This window comes from Triturus cristatus, chromosome 11, assembly GCF_964204655.1.
Source record: "Triturus cristatus chromosome 11, aTriCri1.1, whole genome shotgun sequence".
NCBI lineage: Eukaryota > Metazoa > Chordata > Amphibia > Caudata > Salamandridae > Triturus > Triturus cristatus.
In genome coordinates this window covers 1139015135-1139031888 of record NC_140594.1, presented here as the reverse complement: position 1 = coordinate 1139031888, position 16754 = coordinate 1139015135, and the positions used below count along the sequence as shown (strand labels likewise).

The following is a 16754-nucleotide window of genomic DNA, read 5'->3' as shown; positions in this document are numbered from 1 at the left end:
GCCTAGAAATGCTTTTTAATATAGAGATGCTAGAGTTAGAATGTCTGGTCGAGGTTCAGCCCTTTCATTGTCTACCGCCCGCAACATATTTATTACCAGCACATGTGAGTGGTGACTCTGCTTTTTGGAAAATAGCATCTAATAGGACAATGAATGTAGCAGATGGGGCGATCGAGATGCCTACCTATGTATTTCATTTTTTTTTTTATTTAACGTCTGATTAATCTGTTCATGATATTTCCGTTTTGTGACATGTTGCATTAAAACAAATCCTGCTTGGAGAACATATAAAAATGTGCACTGCATTGGCTGTGAATCGAACCCGGGTCAACTGCTTGGGAAGCAGCTATGCTCACCACTATACCACCAACGCCCTATGATGTGGTTGGTCTCGGTTCTAAAGCTTACAACCCCGAGTTCAATGACTATCTTGCACCAGTTTCAATGGTGCATTTGGTTTAGATACCAACATGAAAAGCAGTAGAAAGTTTCTTGTAGAGGGTAAGGAACTGGGGATTGAAACCAAGGGCAAATCTGTGCAGAAGAGAAGAAATGGAAAGCAGTAGTGCAAATAGTGGAAATGAACATATTTAGGCAGCATTGGAAGCAAAGCAGCGAAGAGAAATAGAGTGCCTTCCATGAAATGCCCAGGAGAATGATAAGAGCAGAACGAAAAGGCAAGAATGACATTCAAAGCATGCCCAGAAAAACGTGTGACGGTCCCACCAGTCATTTATGCTTATAATTGGGTATCTTTACTTTCAAAGTATGGGGTTGATCCTTTGGCGATCACTCTCTTGTATTTCAGCAGAGACAGATAGTTGAGAAGTCTTTTCTCACATAGCTAGCACAAGCCTGCGCTTTTCCTTGCTGGTAGCGTGGAAATGACAGATTGGTCCTCAGAAGAAAAAACAAGATATATTATAGCAGAGGATGGTTTCGATCCATCGACCTCTGGGTTATGGGCCCAGCACGCTTCCGCTGCGCCACTCTGCTCCCTTGTAAAAGTGTTCTCTTTATGCAGAGGAGGAGCTTTCAGCGAAGTGGCGAGGGATTGGTGGGTCTCGCTCCTCATTTGCCTAAGCATGCTGCAATGTATGCTGGGTGCAGAAAATCTTCATCTTCTCGTCTCACAGTCAGTCATAACTGAAAGTGCAGACCCTCTTGGGAACTAGCAGTTTCAGGCCTTTACCAAGATAGCAGCTCTCTAACCCTTTCCTCTCTCTTTGATCCTAGCGCTAGCATGCTCAGGATTTGATTTTAACTGGGAGCCAGAGATCTACCCGGTGAGGGCGAGGCTTTTGAGCGTTTGGGAGCGTTCGGGACGTGAGGACATTGGACAGGAAATGTTGCCATCTTGAAATATCCAACCTTCCTGCTGTCGTGAGAGGCTCTTTCCATGGACATCTGCCTCTTGGAGTCCTCTCAACTTGCTCTCTGATATAACATTTTGTGAGCTGCAGTTACATCCGATGGCTACAAGGTGGCGCTGCATTCAGGTGAGAGAACAAGTGTGCACAAAATCGTTGGGGACTTTTGCCAGATTCATCGGTGGATCTTGCCTACTTTTATTCACATGCTAGATATTGCCTAGAAATGCTTTTTAATATAGAGATGCTAGAGTTAGAATGTCTGGTCGGGGTTCAGCCCTTTCATTGTCTACCGCCCGCAACATATTTATTACCAGCACATGTGAGTGGTGACTCTGCTTTTTGGAAAATAGCATCTAATAGGACAATTAATGTAGCAGATGGGGCGATCGAGATGCCTGCCTAAGTATTTCATTTTTTTTTTAATTTAACGTCTGATTAATCTGTTCATGATATTTCCGTTTTGTGACATGTTGCATTAAAACAAATCCTGCTTGGAGAACATATAAAAATTTGCACTGCATTGGCCGGGAATCGAACCCGGGTCAACTGCTTGGGAAGCAGCTATGCTCACCACTATACCACCAACGCCCTATGATGTGGGTGCTCTCGGTTCTAAAGATTACAACCCCGAGTTCAATGACTATCTTGCACCAGTTTCAATGGTGCATTTGGTTTAGATACCAACATGAAAAGCAGTAGAAAGTTTCTTGTAGAGGGTAAGGAACTGGGGATTGAAACCGAGGCCAAATCTGTGCAGAAGAGAAGAAATGGAAAGCAGTAGTACAAATAGAGGAAATGAACATATTTAGGCAGCATTGGAAGCAAAGCAGCGAAGAGAAAGAGAGTGCCTTCCATGAAATGCCCAGGAGAATGATAAGAGCAGAACGAAAAGGCAAGAATGACATTCAAAGCATGCCCAGAAAAACGTGTGACGGTCCCACCAGTCATTTATGCTTATAATTGGGTATCTTTACTTTCAAAGTATGGGGTTGATCCTTTGGCGATCACTCTCTTGTATTTCAGCAGAGACAGATAGTTGAGAAGTCTTTTCTCACATAGCTAGCACAAGCCTGCGCTTTTCCTTGCTGGTAGCGTGGAAATGACAGATTGGTCCTCAGAAGAAAAAACAAGATATATTATAGCAGAGGATGGTTTCGATCCATCGACCTCTGGGTTATGGGCCCAGCACGCTTCCGCTGCGCCGCTCTGCTCCCTTGTAAAAGTGTTCTCTTTATGCAGAGGAGGAGCTTTCAGCGAAGTGGCGAGGGATTGGTGGGTCTCGCTCCTCATTTGCCTAAGCATGCTGCAATGTATGCTGGGTGCAGAAAATCTTCATCTTCTCGTCTCACAGTCAGTCATAACTGAAAGTGCAGACCCTCTTGGGAACTAGCAGTTTCAGGCCTTTACCAAGATAGCAGCTCTCTAACCCTCTCCTCTCTCTTTGATCCTAGCGCTAGCATGCTCAGGATTTGATTTTAACTGGGAGCCAGAGATCTACCCGGTGAGGGCGAGGCTTTTGAGCGTTTGGGAGCGTTCGGGACGTGAGGACGTTGGACAGGAAATGTTGCCATCTTGAAATATCCAACCTTCCTGCTGTCGTGAGATGCTCTTTCCATGGACATCTGCCTCTTGGAGTCCTCTCAACTTGCTCTCTGATATAACATTTTGTGAGCTGCAGTTACATCCGATGGCTACAAGATGGCGCTGCATTCAGGTGAGAGAACAAGTGTGCACAAAATCATTGGGGACTTTTGCCAGATTCATCGGTGTATCTTGCCTACTTTTATTCACATGCTAGATATTGCCTAGAAATGCTTTTTAATATAGAGATGCTAGAGTTAGAATGTCTGGTCGGGGTTCAGCCCTTTCATTGTCTACCGCCCGCAACATATTTATTACCAGCACATGTGAGTGGTGACTCTGCTTTTTGGAAAATAGCATCTAATAGGACAATGAATGTAGCAGATGGGGCGATCGAGATGCCTGCCTAAGTATTTCATTTTTTTTTTAATTTAACGTCTGATTAATCTGTTCATGATATTTCCATTTTGTGACATGTTGCATTAAAACAAATCCTGCTTGGAGAACATATAAAAATTTGCACTGCATTGGCCGGGAATCGAACCCGGGTCAACTGCTTGGGAAGCAGCTATGCTCACCACTATACCACCAACGCCCTATGATGTGGTTGCTCTCGGTTCTAAAGATTACAACCCCGAGTTCAATGACTATCTTGCACCAGTTTCAATGGTGCATTTGGTTTAGATACCAACATGAAAAGCAGTAGAAAGTTTCTTGTAGAGGGTAAGGAACTGGGGATTGAAACCAAGGCCAAATCTGTGCAGAAGAGAAGAAATGGAAAGCAGTAGTACAAATAGTGGAAATGAACATATTTAGGCAGCATTGGAAGCAAAGCAGCGAAGAGAAAGAGAGTGCCTTCCATGAAATGCCCAGGAGAATGATAAGAGCAGAACGAAAAGGCAAGAATGACATTCAAAGCATGCCCAGAAAAACGTGTGACGGTCCCACCAGTCATTTATGCTTATAATTGGGTATCTTTACTTTCAAAGTATGGGGTTGATCCTTTGGCGATCACTCTGTTGTGTTTCAGCAGAGACAGATAGTTGAGAAGTCTTTTCTCACATAGCTAGCACAAGCCTGCGCTTTTCCTTGCTGGTAGCGTGGAAATGACAGATTGGTTCTCAGAAGAAAAAACAAGAAATATTATAGCTGAGGATGGTTTCGATCCATCGACCTCTGGGTTATGGGCCCAGCACGCTTCCGCTGCGCCACTCTGCTCCCTTGTAAAAGTGTTCTCTTTATGCAGAGGAGGAGCTTTCAGCGAAGTGGCGAGGGATTGGTGGGTCTCGCTCCTCATTTGCCTAAGCATGCTGCAATGTATGCTGGGTGCAGAAAATCTTCATCTTCTCGTCTCACAGTCAGTCATAACTGAAAGTGCAGACCCTCTTGGGAACTAGCAGTTTCAGGCCTTTACCAAGATAGCAGCTCTCTAACCCTCCCCTCTCTCTTTGATCCTAGCGCTAGCATGCTCAGGATTTGATTTTAACTGGGAGCCAGAGATCTACCCGGTGAGGGCGAGGCTTTTGAGCGTTTGGGAGCGTTCGGGACGTGAGGACGTTGGACAGGAAATGTTGCCATCTTGAAATATCCAACCTTCCTGCTGTCGTGAGATGCTCTTTCCATGGACATCTGCCTCTTGGAGTCCTCTCAACTTGCTCTCTGATATAACATTTTGTGAGCTGCAGTTACATCCGATGGCTACAAGATGGCGCTGCATTCAGGTGAGAGAACAAGTGTGCACAAAATCATTGGGGACTTTTGCCAGATTCATCGGTGGATCTTGCCTACTTTTATTCACATGCTAGATATTGCCTAGAAATGCTTTTTAATATAGAGATGCTAGAGTTAGAATGTCTGGTCGGGGTTCAGCCCTTTCATTGTCTACCGCCCGCAACATATTTATTACCAGCACATGTGAGTGGTGACTCTGCTTTTTGGAAAATAGCATCTAATAGGACAATGAATGTAGCAGATGGGGCGATCGAGATGCCTGCCTAAGTATTTCATTTTTTTTTTTATTTAACGTCTGATTAATCTGTTCATGATATTTCCATTTTGTGACATGTTGCATTAAAACAAATCCTGCTTGGAGAACATATAAAAATTTGCACTGCATTGGCCGGGAATCGAACCCGGGTCAACTGCTTGGGAAGCAGCTATGCTCACCACTATACCACCAACGCCCTATGATGTGGTTGCTCTCGGTTCTAAAGATTACAACCCCGAGTTCAATGACTATCTTGCACCAGTTTCAATGGTGCATTTGGTTTAGATACCAACATGAAAAGCAGTAGAAAGTTTCTTGTAGAGGGTAAGGAACTGGGGATTGAAACCAAGGCCAAATCTGTGCAGAAGAGAAGAAATGGAAAGCAGTAGTACAAATAGTGGAAATGAACATATTTAGGCAGCATTGGAAGCAAAGCAGCGAAGAGAAAGAGAGTGCCTTCCATGAAATGCCCAGGAGAATGATAAGAGCAGAACGAAAAGGCAAGAATGACATTCAAAGCATGCCCAGAAAAACGTGTGACGGTCCCACCAGTCATTTATGCTTATAATTGGGTATCTTTACTTTCAAAGTATGGGGTTGATCCTTTGGCGATCACTCTGTTGTGTTTCAGCAGAGACAGATAGTTGAGAAGTCTTTTCTCACATAGCTAGCACAAGCCTGCGCTTTTCCTTGCTGGTAGCGTGGAAATGACAGATTGGTTCTCAGAAGAAAAAACAAGAAATATTATAGCTGAGGATGGTTTCGATCCATCGACCTCTGGGTTATGGGCCCAGCACGCTTCCGCTGCGCCACTCTGCTCCCTTGTAAAAGTGTTCTCTTTATGCAGAGGAGGAGCTTTCAGCGAAGTGGCGAGGGATTGGTGGGTCTCGCTCCTCATTTGCCTAAGCATGCTGCAATGTATGCTGGGTGCAGAAAATCTTCATCTTCTCGTCTCACAGTCAGTCATAACTGAAAGTGCAGACCCTCTTGGGAACTAGCAGTTTCAGGCCTTTACCAAGATAGCAGCTCTCTAACCCTCTCCTCTCTCTTTGATCCTAGCGCTAGCATGCTCAGGATTTGATTTTAACTGGGAGCCAGAGATCTACCCGGTGAGGGCTTGCCCGGTGTGAGGCTTTTGAGCGTTTGGGAGCGTTCGGGACGTGAGGACATTGGACAGGAAATGTTGCCATCTTGAAATATCCAACCTTCCTGCTGTCGTGAGAGGCTCTTTCCATGGACATCTGCCTCTTGGAGTCCTCTCAACTTGCTCTCTGATATAACATTTTGTGAGCTGCAGTTACATCCGATGGCTAGAAGGTGGCGCTGCATTCAGGTGAGAGAACAAGTGTGCACAAAATCGTTGGGGACTTTTGCCAGATTCATCGGTGGATCTTGCCTACTTTTATTCACATGCTAGATATTGCCTAGAAATGCTTTTTAATATAGAGATGCTAGAGTTAGAATGTCTGGTCGGGGTTCAGCCCTTTCATTGTCTACCGCCCGCAACATATTTATTACCAGCACATGTGAGTGGTGACTCTGCTTTTTGGAAAATAGCATCTAATAGGACAATTAATGTAGCAGATGGGGCGATCGAGATGCCTGCCTAAGTATTTCATTTTTTTTTTTAATTTAACGTCTGATTAATCTGTTCATGATATTTCCGTTTTGTGACATGTTGCATTAAAACAAATCCTGCTTGGAGAACATATAAAAATTTGCACTGCATTGGCCGGGAATCAAACCCGGGTCAACTGCTTGGGAAGCAGCTATGCTCACCACTATACCACCAACGCCCTATGATGTGGGTGCTCTCGGTTCTAAAGATTACAACCCCGAGTTCAATGACTATCTTGCACCAGTTTCAATGGTGCATTTGGTTTAGATACCAACATGAAAAGCAGTAGAAAGTTTCTTGTAGAGGGTAAGGAACTGGGGATTGAAACCAAGGCCAAATCTGTGCAGAAGAGAAGAAATGGAAAGCAGTAGTACAAATAGTGGAAATGAACATATTTAGGCAGCATTGGAAGCAAAGCAGCGAAGAGAAAGAGAGTGCCTTCCATGAAATGCCCAGGAGAATGATAAGAGCAGAACGAAAAGGCAAGAATGACATTCAAAGCATGCCCAGAAAAACGTGTGACGGTCCCACCAGTCATTTATGCTTATAATTGGGTATCTTTACTTTCAAAGTATGGGGTTGATCCTTTGGCGATCACTCTCTTGTATTTCAGCAGAGACAGATAGTTGAGAAGTCTTTTCTCACATAGCTAGCACAAGCCTGCGCTTTTCCTTGCTGGTAGCGTGGAAATGACAGATTGGTCCTCAGAAGAAAAAACAAGAAATATTATAGCAGAGGATGGTTTCGATCCATCGACCTCTGGGTTATGGGCCCAGCACGCTTCCGCTGCGCCACTCTGCTCCCTTGTAAAAGTGTTCTCTTTATGCAGAGGAGGAGCTTTCAGCGAAGTGGCGAGGGATTGGTGGGTCTCGCTCCTCATTTGCCTAAGCATGCTGCAATGTATGCTGGGTGCAGAAAATCTTCATCTTCTCGTCTCACAGTCAGTCATAACTGAAAGTGCAGACCCTCTTGGGAACTAGCAGTTTCAGGCCTTTACCAAGATAGCAGCTCTCTAACCCTCTCCTCTCTCTTTGATCCTAGCGCTAGCATGCTCAGGATTTGATTTTAACTGGGAGCCAGAGATCTACCCGGTGAGGGCTTGCCCGGTGTGAGGCTTTTGAGCATTTGGGAGCGTTCGGGACGTGAGGACGTTGGACAGGAAATGTTGCCATCTTGAAATATCCAACCTTCCTGCTGTCGTGAGAGGCTCTTTCCATGGACATCTGCCTCTTGGAGTCCTCTCAACTTGCTCTCTGATATAACATTTTGTGACCTGCAGTTACATCCGATGGCTACAAGATGGCGCTGCATTCAGGTGAGAGAACAAGTGTGCACAAAATCGTTGGGGACTTTTGCCAGATTCATCGGTTGATCTTGCCTACTTTTATTCACATGCTAGATATTGCCTAGAAAGGCTTTTTAATATAGAGATGCTAGAGTTAGAATGTCTGGTCAGGGTTCAGCCCTTTCATTGTCTACCGCCCGCAACATATTTATTACCAGCACATGTGAGTGGTGACTCTGCTTTTTGGAAAATAGCATCTAATAGGACAATGAATGTAGCAGATGGGGCGATCGAGATGCCTGCCTAAGTATTTCATTTTTTTTTTAATTTAACGTCTGATTAATCTGTTCATGATATTTCCGTTTTGTGACATGTTGCATTAAAACAAATCCTGCTTGGAGAACATATAAAAATTTGCACTGCATTGGCCGGGAATCGAACCCGGGACAACTGCTTGGGAAGCAGCTATGCTCACCACTATACCACCAACGCCCTATGTTGTGGTTGCTCTCGGTTCTAAAGATTACAACCCCGAGTTCAATGACTATCTTGCAACAGTTTCAATGGTGCATTTGGTTTAGATACCAACATGAAAAGCAGTAGAAAGTTTCTTGTAGAGGGTAAGGAACTGGGGATTGAAACCAAGGCCAAATCTGTGCAGAAGAGAAGAAATGGAAAGCAGTAGTACAAATAGTGGAAATGAACATATTTAGGCAGCATTGGAAGCAAAGCAGCGAAGAGAAAGAGAGTGCCTTCCATGAAATGCCCAGGAGAATGATAAGAGCAGAACGAAAAGGCAAGAATGACATTCAAAGCATGCCCAGAAAAACGTGTGACGGTCCCACCAGTCATTTATGCTTATAATTGGGTATCTTTACTTTCAAAGTATGGGGTTGATCCTTTGGCGATCACTCTCTTGTATTTCAGCAGAGACAGATAGTTGAGAAGTCTTTTCTCACATAGCTAGCACAAGCCTGCGCTTTTCCTTGCTGGTAGCGTGGAAATGACAGATTGGTTCTCAGAAGAAAAAACAAGAAATATTATAGCAGAGGATGGTTTCGATCCATCGACCTCTGGGTTATGGGCCCAGCACGCTTCCGCTGCGCCACTCTGCTCCCTTGTAAAAGTGTTCTCTTTATGCAGAGGAGGAGCTTTCAGCGAAGTGGCGAGGGATTGGTGGGTCTCGCTCCTCATTTGCCTAAGCATGCTGCAATGTATGCTGGGTGCAGAAAATCTTCATCTTCTCGTCTCACAGTCAGTCATAACTGAAAGTGCAGACCCTCTTGGGAACTAGCAGTTTCAGGCCTTTACCAAGATAGCAGCTCTCTAACCCTTTCCTCTCTCTTTGATCCTAGCGCTAGCATGCTCAGGATTTGATTTTAACTGGGAGCCAGAGATCTACCCGGTGAGGGCGAGGCTTTTGAGCGTTTGGGAGCGTTCGGGACGTGAGGACATTGGACAGGAAATGTTGCCATCTTGAAATATCCAACCTTCCTGCTGTCGTGAGAGGCTCTTTCCATGGACATCTGCCTCTTGGAGTCCTCTCAACTTGCTCTCTGATATAACATTTTGTGAGCTGCAGTTACATCCGATTGCTACAAGGTGGCGCTGCATTCAGGTGAGAGAACAAGTGTGCACAAAATCATTGGGGACTTTTGCCAGATTCATCGGTGGATCTTGCCTACTTTTATTCACATGCTAGATATTGCCTAGAAATGCTTTTTAATATAGAGATGCTAGAGTTAGAATGTCTGGTCGGGGTTCAGCCCTTTCATTGTCTACCGCCCGCAACATATTTATTACCAGCACATGTGAGTGGTGACTCTGCTTTTTGGAAAATAGCATCTAATAGGACAATGAATGTAGCAGATGGGGCGATCGAGATGCCTGCCTAAGTATTTCATTTTTTTTTTAATTTAACGTCTGATTAATCTGTTCATGATATTTCCGTTTTGTGACATGTTGCATTAAAACAAATCCTGCTTGGAGAACATATAAAAATTTGCACTGCATTGGCCGGGAATCGAACCCGGGTCAACTGCTTGGGAAGCAGCTATGCTCACCACTATACCACCAACGCCCTATGATGTGGGTGCTCTCGGTTCTAAAGATTACAACCCCGAGTTCAATGACTATCTTGCACCAGTTTCAATGGTGCATTTGGTTTAGATACCAACATGAAAAGCAGTAGAAAGTTTCTTGTAGAGGGTAAGGAACTGGGGATTGAAACCAAGGCCAAATCTGTGCAGAAGAGAAGAAATGGAAAGCAGTAGTACAAATAGTGGAAATGAACATATTTAGGCAGCATTGGAAGCAAAGCAGCGAAGAGAAAGAGAGTGCCTTCCATGAAATGCCCAGGAGAATGATAAGAGCAGAACGAAAAGGCAAGAATGACATTCAAAGCATGCCCAGAAAAACGTGTGACGGTCCCACCAGTCATTTATGCTTATAATTGGGTATCTTTACTTTCAAAGTATGGGGTTGATCCTTTGGCGATCACTCTCTTGTATTTCAGCAGAGACAGATAGTTGAGAAGTCTTTTCTCACATAGCTAGCACAAGCCTGCGCTTTTCCTTGCTGGTAGCGTGGAAATGACAGATTGGTCCTCAGAAGAAAAAACAAGAAATATTATAGCAGAGGATGGTTTCGATCCATCGACCTCTGGGTTATGGGCCCAGCACGCTTCCGCTGCGCCACTCTGCTCCCTTGTAAAAGTGTTCTCTTTATGCAGAGGAGGAGCTTTCAGCGAAGTGGCGAGGGATTGGTGGGTCTCGCTCCTCATTTGCCTAAGCATGCTGCAATGTATGCTGGGTGCAGAAAATCTTCATCTTCTCGTCTCACAGTCAGTCATAACTGAAAGTGCAGACCCTCTTGGGAACTAGCAGTTTCAGGCCTTTACCAAGATAGCAGCTCTCTAACCCTCTCCTCTCTCTTTGATCCTAGCGCTAGCATGCTCAGGATTTGATTTTAACTGGGAGCCAGAGATCTACCCGGTGAGGGCTTGCCCGGTGTGAGGCTTTTGAGCGTTTGGGAGCGTTCGGGACGTGAGGACGTTGGACAGGAAATGTTGCCATCTTGAAATATCCAACCTTCCTGCTGTCGTGAGATGCTCTTTCCATGGACATCTGCCTCTTGGAGTCCTCTCAACTTGCTCTCTGATATAACATTTTGTGAGCTGCAGTTACATCCGATGGCTACAAGGTGGCGCTGCATTCAGGTGAGAGAACAAGTGTGCACAAAATCATTGGGGACTTTTGCCAGATTCATCGGTGGATCTTGCCTACTTTTATTCACATGCTAGATATTGCCTAGAAATGCTTTTTAATATAGAGATGCTAGAGTTAGAATGTCTGGTCGGGGTTCAGCCCTTTCATTGTCTACCGCCCGCAACATATTTATTACCAGCACATGTGAGTGGTGACTCTGCTTTTTGGAAAATAGCATCTAATAGGACAATGAATGTAGCAGATGGGGCGATCGAGATGCCTGCCTAAGTATTTCATTTTTTTTTTAATTTAACGTCTGATTAATCTGTTCATGATATTTCCATTTTGTGACATGTTGCATTAAAACAAATCCTGCTTGGAGAACATATAAAAATTTGCACTGCATTGGCCGGGAATCGAACCCGGGTCAACTGCTTGGGAAGCAGCTATGCTCACCACTATACCACCAACGCCCTATGTTGTGGTTGCTCTCGGTTCTAAAGATTACAACCCCGAGTTCAATGACTATCTTGCAACAGTTTCAATGGTGCATTTGGTTTAGATACCAACATGAAAAGCAGTAGAAAGTTTCTTGTAGAGGGTAAGGAACTGGGGATTGAAACCAAGGCCAAATCTGTGCAGAAGAGAAGAAATGGAAAGCAGTAGTACAAATAGTGGAAATGAACATATTTAGGCAGCATTGGAAGCAAAGCAGCGAAGAGAAAGAGAGTGCCTTCCATGAAATGCCCAGGAGAATGATAAGAGCAGAACGAAAAGGCAAGAATGACATTCAAAGCATGCCCAGAAAAACGTGTGACGGTCCCACCAGTCATTTATGCTTATAATTGGGTATCTTTACTTTCAAAGTATGGGGTTGATCCTTTGGCGATCACTCTCTTGTATTTCAGCAGAGACAGATAGTTGAGAAGTCTTTTCTCACATAGCTAGCACAAGCCTGCGCTTTTCCTTGCTGGTAGCGTGGAAATGACAGATTGGTTCTCAGAAGAAAAAACAAGAAATATTATAGCAGAGGATGGTTTCGATCCATCGACCTCTGGGTTATGGGCCCAGCACGCTTCCGCTGCGCCACTCTGCTCCCTTGTAAAAGTGCTCTCTTTATGCAGAGGAGGAGCTTTCAGCGAAGTGGCGAGGGATTGGTGGGTCTCGCTCCTCATTTGCCTAAGCATGCTGCAATGTATGCTGGGTGCAGAAAATCTTCATCTTCTCGTCTCACAGTCTGTCATAACTGAAAGTGCAGACCCTCTTGGGAACTAGCAGTTTCAGGCCTTTACCAAGATAGCAGCTCTCTAACCCTTTCCTCTCTCTTTGATCCTAGCGCTAGCATGCTCAGGATTTGATTTTAACTGGGAGCCAGAGATCTACCCGGTGAGGGCGAGGCTTTTGAGCGTTTGGGAGCGTTCGGGACGTGAGGACATTGGACAGGAAATGTTGCCATCTTGAAATATCCAACCTTCCTGCTGTCGTGAGAGGCTCTTTCCATGGACATCTGCCTCTTGGAGTCCTCTCAACTTGCTCTCTGATATAACATTTTGTGAGCTGCAGTTACATCCGATGGCTACAAGGTGGCGCTGCATTCAGGTGAGAGAACAAGTGTGCACAAAATCGTTGGGGACTTTTGCCAGATTCATCGGTGGATCTTGCCTACTTTTATTCACATGCTAGATATTGCCTAGAAATGCTTTTTAATATAGAGATGCTAGAGTTAGAATGTCTGGTCGGGGTTCAGCCCTTTCATTGTCTACCGCCCGCAACATATTTATTACCAGCACATGTGAGTGGTGACTCTGCTTTTTGGAAAATAGCATCTAATAGGACAATTAATGTAGCAGATGGGGCGATCGAGATGCCTGCCTAAGTATTTCATTTTTTTTTTAATTTAACGTCTGATTAATCTGTTCATGATATTTCCGTTTTGTGACATGTTGCATTAAAACAAATCCTGCTTGGAGAACATATAAAAAATTTGCACTGCATTGGCCGGGAATCGAACCCGGGTCAACTGCTTGGGAAGCAGCTATGCTCACCACTATACCACCAGCGCCCTATGATGTGGGTGCTCTCGGTTCTAAAGATTACAACCCCGAGTTCAATGACTATCTTGCACCAGTTTCAATGGTGCATTTGGTTTAGATACCAACATGAAAAGCAGTAGAAAGTTTCTTGTAGAGGGTAAGGAACTGGGGATTGAAACCAAGGCCAAATCTGTGCAGAAGAGAAGAAATGGAAAGCAGTAGTACAAATAGTGGAAATGAACATATTTAGGCAGCATTGGAAGCAAAGCAGCGAAGAGAAAGAGAGTGCCTTCCATGAAATGCCCAGGAGAATGATAAGAGCAGAACGAAAAGGCAAGAATGACATTCAAAGCATGCCCAGAAAAACGTGTGACGGTCCCACCAGTCATTTATGCTTATAATTGGGTATCTTTACTTTCAAAGTATGGGGTTGATCCTTTGGCGATCACTCTCTTGTATTTCAGCAGAGACAGATAGTTGAGAAGTCTTTTCTCACATAGCTAGCACAAGCCTGCGCTTTTCCTTGCTGGTAGCGTGGAAATGACAGATTGGTTCTCAGAAGAAAAAACAAGAAATATTATAGCAGAGGATGGTTTCGATCCATCGACCTCTGGGTTATGGGCCCAGCACGCTTCCGCTGCGCCACTCTGCTCCCTTGTAAAAGTGTTCTCTTTATGCAGAGGAGGAGCTTTCAGCGAAGTGGCGAGGGATTGGTGGGTCTCGCTCCTCATTTGCCTAAGCATGCTGCAATGTATGCTGGGTGCAGAAAATCTTCATCTTCTCGTCTCACAGTCAGTCATAACTGAAAGTGCAGACCCTCTTGGGAACTAGCAGTTTCAGGCCTTTACCAAGATAGCAGCTCTCTAACCCTCTCCTCTCTCTTTGATCCTAGCGCTAGCATGCTCAGGATTTGATTTTAACTGGGAGCCAGAGATCTACCCGGTGAGGGCTTGCCCGGTGTGAGGCTTTTGAGCGTTTGGGAGCGTTCGGGACGTGAGGACGTTGGACAGGAAATGTTGCCATCTTGAAATATCCAACCTTCCTGCTGTCGTGAGATGCTCTTTCCATGGACATCTGCCTCTTGGAGTCCTCTCAACTTGCTCTCTGATATAACATTTTGTGAGCTGCAGTTACATCCGATGGCTACAAGGTGGCGCTGCATTCAGGTGAGAGAACAAGTGTGCACAAAATCATTGGGGACTTTTGCCAGATTCATCGGTGGATCTTGCCTACTTTTATTCACATGCTAGATATTGCCGAGAAATGCTTTTTAATATAGAGATGCTAGAGTTAGAATGTCTGGTCGGGGTTCAGCCCTTTCATTGTCTACCGCCCGCAACATATTTATTACCAGCACATGTGAGTGGTGACTCTGCTTTTTGGAAAATAGCATCTAATAGGACAATGAATGTAGCAGATGGGGCGATCGAGATGCCTGACTAAGTATTTCATTTTTTTTTTAATTTAACGTCTGATTAATCTGTTCATGATATTTCCATTTTGTGACATGTTGCATTAAAACAAATCCTGCTTGGAGAACATATAAAAATTTGCACTGCATTGGCCGGGAATCGAACCCGGGTCAACTGCTTGGGAAGCAGCTATGCTCACCACTATACCACTAACGCCCTATGATGTGGTTGCTCTCGGCTCTAAAGATTACAACCCCGAGTTCAATGACTATCTTGCACCAGTTTCAATGGTGCATTTGGTTTAGATACCAACATGAAAAGCAGTAGAAAGTTTCTTGTAGAGGGTAAGGAACTGGGGATTGAAACCAAGGCCAAATCTGTGCAGAAGAGAAGAAATGGAAAGCAGTAGTACAAATAGTGGAAATGAACATATTTAGGCAGCATTGGAAGCAAAGCAGCGAAGAGAAAGAGAGTGCCTTCCATGAAATGCCCAGGAGAATGATAAGAGCAGAACGAAAAGGCAAGAATGACATTCAAAGCATGCCCAGAAAAACGTGTGACGGTCCCACCAGTCATTTATGCTTATAATTGGGTATCTTTACTTTCAAAGTATGGGGTTGATCCTTTGGCGATCACTCTGTTGTGTTTCAGCAGAGACAGATAGTTGAGAAGTCTTTTCTCACATAGCTAGCACAAGCCTGCGCTTTTCCTTGCTGGTAGCGTGGAAATGACAGATTGGTTCTCAGAAGAAAAAACAAGAAATATTATAGCAGAGGACGGTTTCGATCCATCGACCTCTGGGTTATGGGCCCAGCACGCTTCCGCTGCGCCACTCTGCTCCCTTGTAAAAGTGTTCTCTTTATGCAGAGGAGGAGCTTTCAGCGATGTGGCGAGGGATTGGTGGGTCTCGCTCCTCATTTGCCTAAGCATGCTGCAATGTATGCTGGGTGCAGAAAATCTTCATCTTCTCGTCTCACAGTCAGTCATAACTGAAAGTGCAGACCCTCTTGGGAACTAGCAGTTTCAGGCCTTTACCAAGATAGCAGCTCTCTAACCCTCTCCTCTCTCTTTGATCCTAGCGCTAGCATGCTCAGGATTTGATTTTAACTGGGAGCCAGAGATCTACCTGGTGAGGGCGAGGCTTTTGAGCGTTTGGGAGCGTTCGGGACGTGAGGACATTGGACAGGAAATGTTGCCATCTTGAAATATCCAACCTTCCTGCTGTCGTGAGAGGCTCTTTACATGGACATCTGCCTCTTGGAGTCCTCTCAACTTGCTCTCTGATATAACATTTTGTGAGCTGCAGTTACATCCGATGGCTACAAGGTGGCGCTGCATTCAGGTGAGAGAACAAGTGTGCACAAAATCGTTGGGGACTTTTGCCAGATTCATCGGTGGATCTTGCCTACTTTTATTCACATGCTAGATATTGCCTAGAAAGGCTTTTTAATATAGAGATGCTAGAGTTAGAATGTCTGGTCAGGGTTCAGCCCTTTCATTGTCTACCGCCCGCAACATATTTATTACCAGCACATGTGAGTGGTGACTCTGCTTTTTGGAAAATAGCATCTAATAGGACAATGAATGTAGCAGATGGGGCGATCGAGATGCCTGCCTAAGTATTTCATTTTTTTTTTAATTTAACGTCTGATTAATCTGTTCATGATATTTCCGTTTTGTGACATGTTGCATTAAAACAAATCCTGCTTGGAGAACATATAAAAATTTGCACTGCATTGGCCGGGAATCGAACCCGCGTCAACTGCTTGGGAAGCAGCTATGCTCACCACTATACCACCAACGCCCTATGTTGTGGTTGCTCTCGGTTCTAAAGATTACAACCCCGAGTTCAATGACTATCTTGCAACAGTTTCAATGGTGCATTTGGTTTAGATACCAACATGAAAAGCAGTAGAAAGTTTCTTGTAGAGGGTAAGGAACTGGGGATTGAAACCAAGGCCAAATCTGTGCAGAAGAGAAGAAATGGAAAGCAGTAGTACAAATAGTGGAAATGAACATATTTAGGCAGCATTGGAAGCAAAGCAGCGAAGAGAAAGAGAGTGCCTTCCATGAAATGCCCAGGAGAATGATAAGAGCAGAACGAAAAGGCAAGAATGACATTCAAAGCATGCCCAGAAAAACGTGTGACGGTCCCACCAGTCATTTATGCTTATAATTGGGTATCTTTACTTTCAAAGTATGGGGTTGATCCTTTGGCGATCACTCTCTTGTATTTCAGCAGAGACAGATAGTTGAGAA

General features: G+C 44.6%; 8 non-coding genes across 8 annotated transcripts; all 8 read right to left on the bottom strand.

The window, feature by feature from the left end:
• Positions 1 to 1889: 1889 nt before the first annotated feature.
• On the bottom strand, positions 1890 to 1961 carry TRNAG-CCC (transfer RNA glycine (anticodon CCC)). The gene has a single exon. It is a non-coding gene; the product is annotated as a tRNA-Gly (tRNA).
• Positions 1962 to 3477: 1516 nt separating this feature from the next.
• Positions 3478 to 3549, bottom strand: TRNAG-CCC (transfer RNA glycine (anticodon CCC)). Its single transcript has one exon. It is a non-coding gene; the product is annotated as a tRNA-Gly (tRNA).
• Positions 3550 to 5065: 1516 nt separating this feature from the next.
• On the bottom strand, positions 5066 to 5137 carry TRNAG-CCC (transfer RNA glycine (anticodon CCC)). Its single transcript has one exon. It is a non-coding gene; the product is annotated as a tRNA-Gly (tRNA).
• Positions 5138 to 6665: 1528 nt separating this feature from the next.
• Positions 6666 to 6737, bottom strand: TRNAG-CCC (transfer RNA glycine (anticodon CCC)). Its single transcript has one exon. It is a non-coding gene; the product is annotated as a tRNA-Gly (tRNA).
• Positions 6738 to 8264: 1527 nt separating this feature from the next.
• Positions 8265 to 8336, bottom strand: TRNAG-CCC (transfer RNA glycine (anticodon CCC)). Its single transcript has one exon. It is a non-coding gene; the product is annotated as a tRNA-Gly (tRNA).
• A 1516-nt stretch (positions 8337 to 9852) lies between these two features.
• Positions 9853 to 9924, bottom strand: TRNAG-CCC (transfer RNA glycine (anticodon CCC)). The gene has a single exon. It is a non-coding gene; the product is annotated as a tRNA-Gly (tRNA).
• Positions 9925 to 11451: 1527 nt separating this feature from the next.
• Positions 11452 to 11523, bottom strand: TRNAG-CCC (transfer RNA glycine (anticodon CCC)). Its single transcript has one exon. It is a non-coding gene; the product is annotated as a tRNA-Gly (tRNA).
• A 1517-nt stretch (positions 11524 to 13040) lies between these two features.
• TRNAG-CCC (transfer RNA glycine (anticodon CCC)) lies at positions 13041 to 13112 on the bottom strand. Its single transcript has one exon. It is a non-coding gene; the product is annotated as a tRNA-Gly (tRNA).
• Positions 13113 to 16754: the final 3642 nt, after the last annotated feature.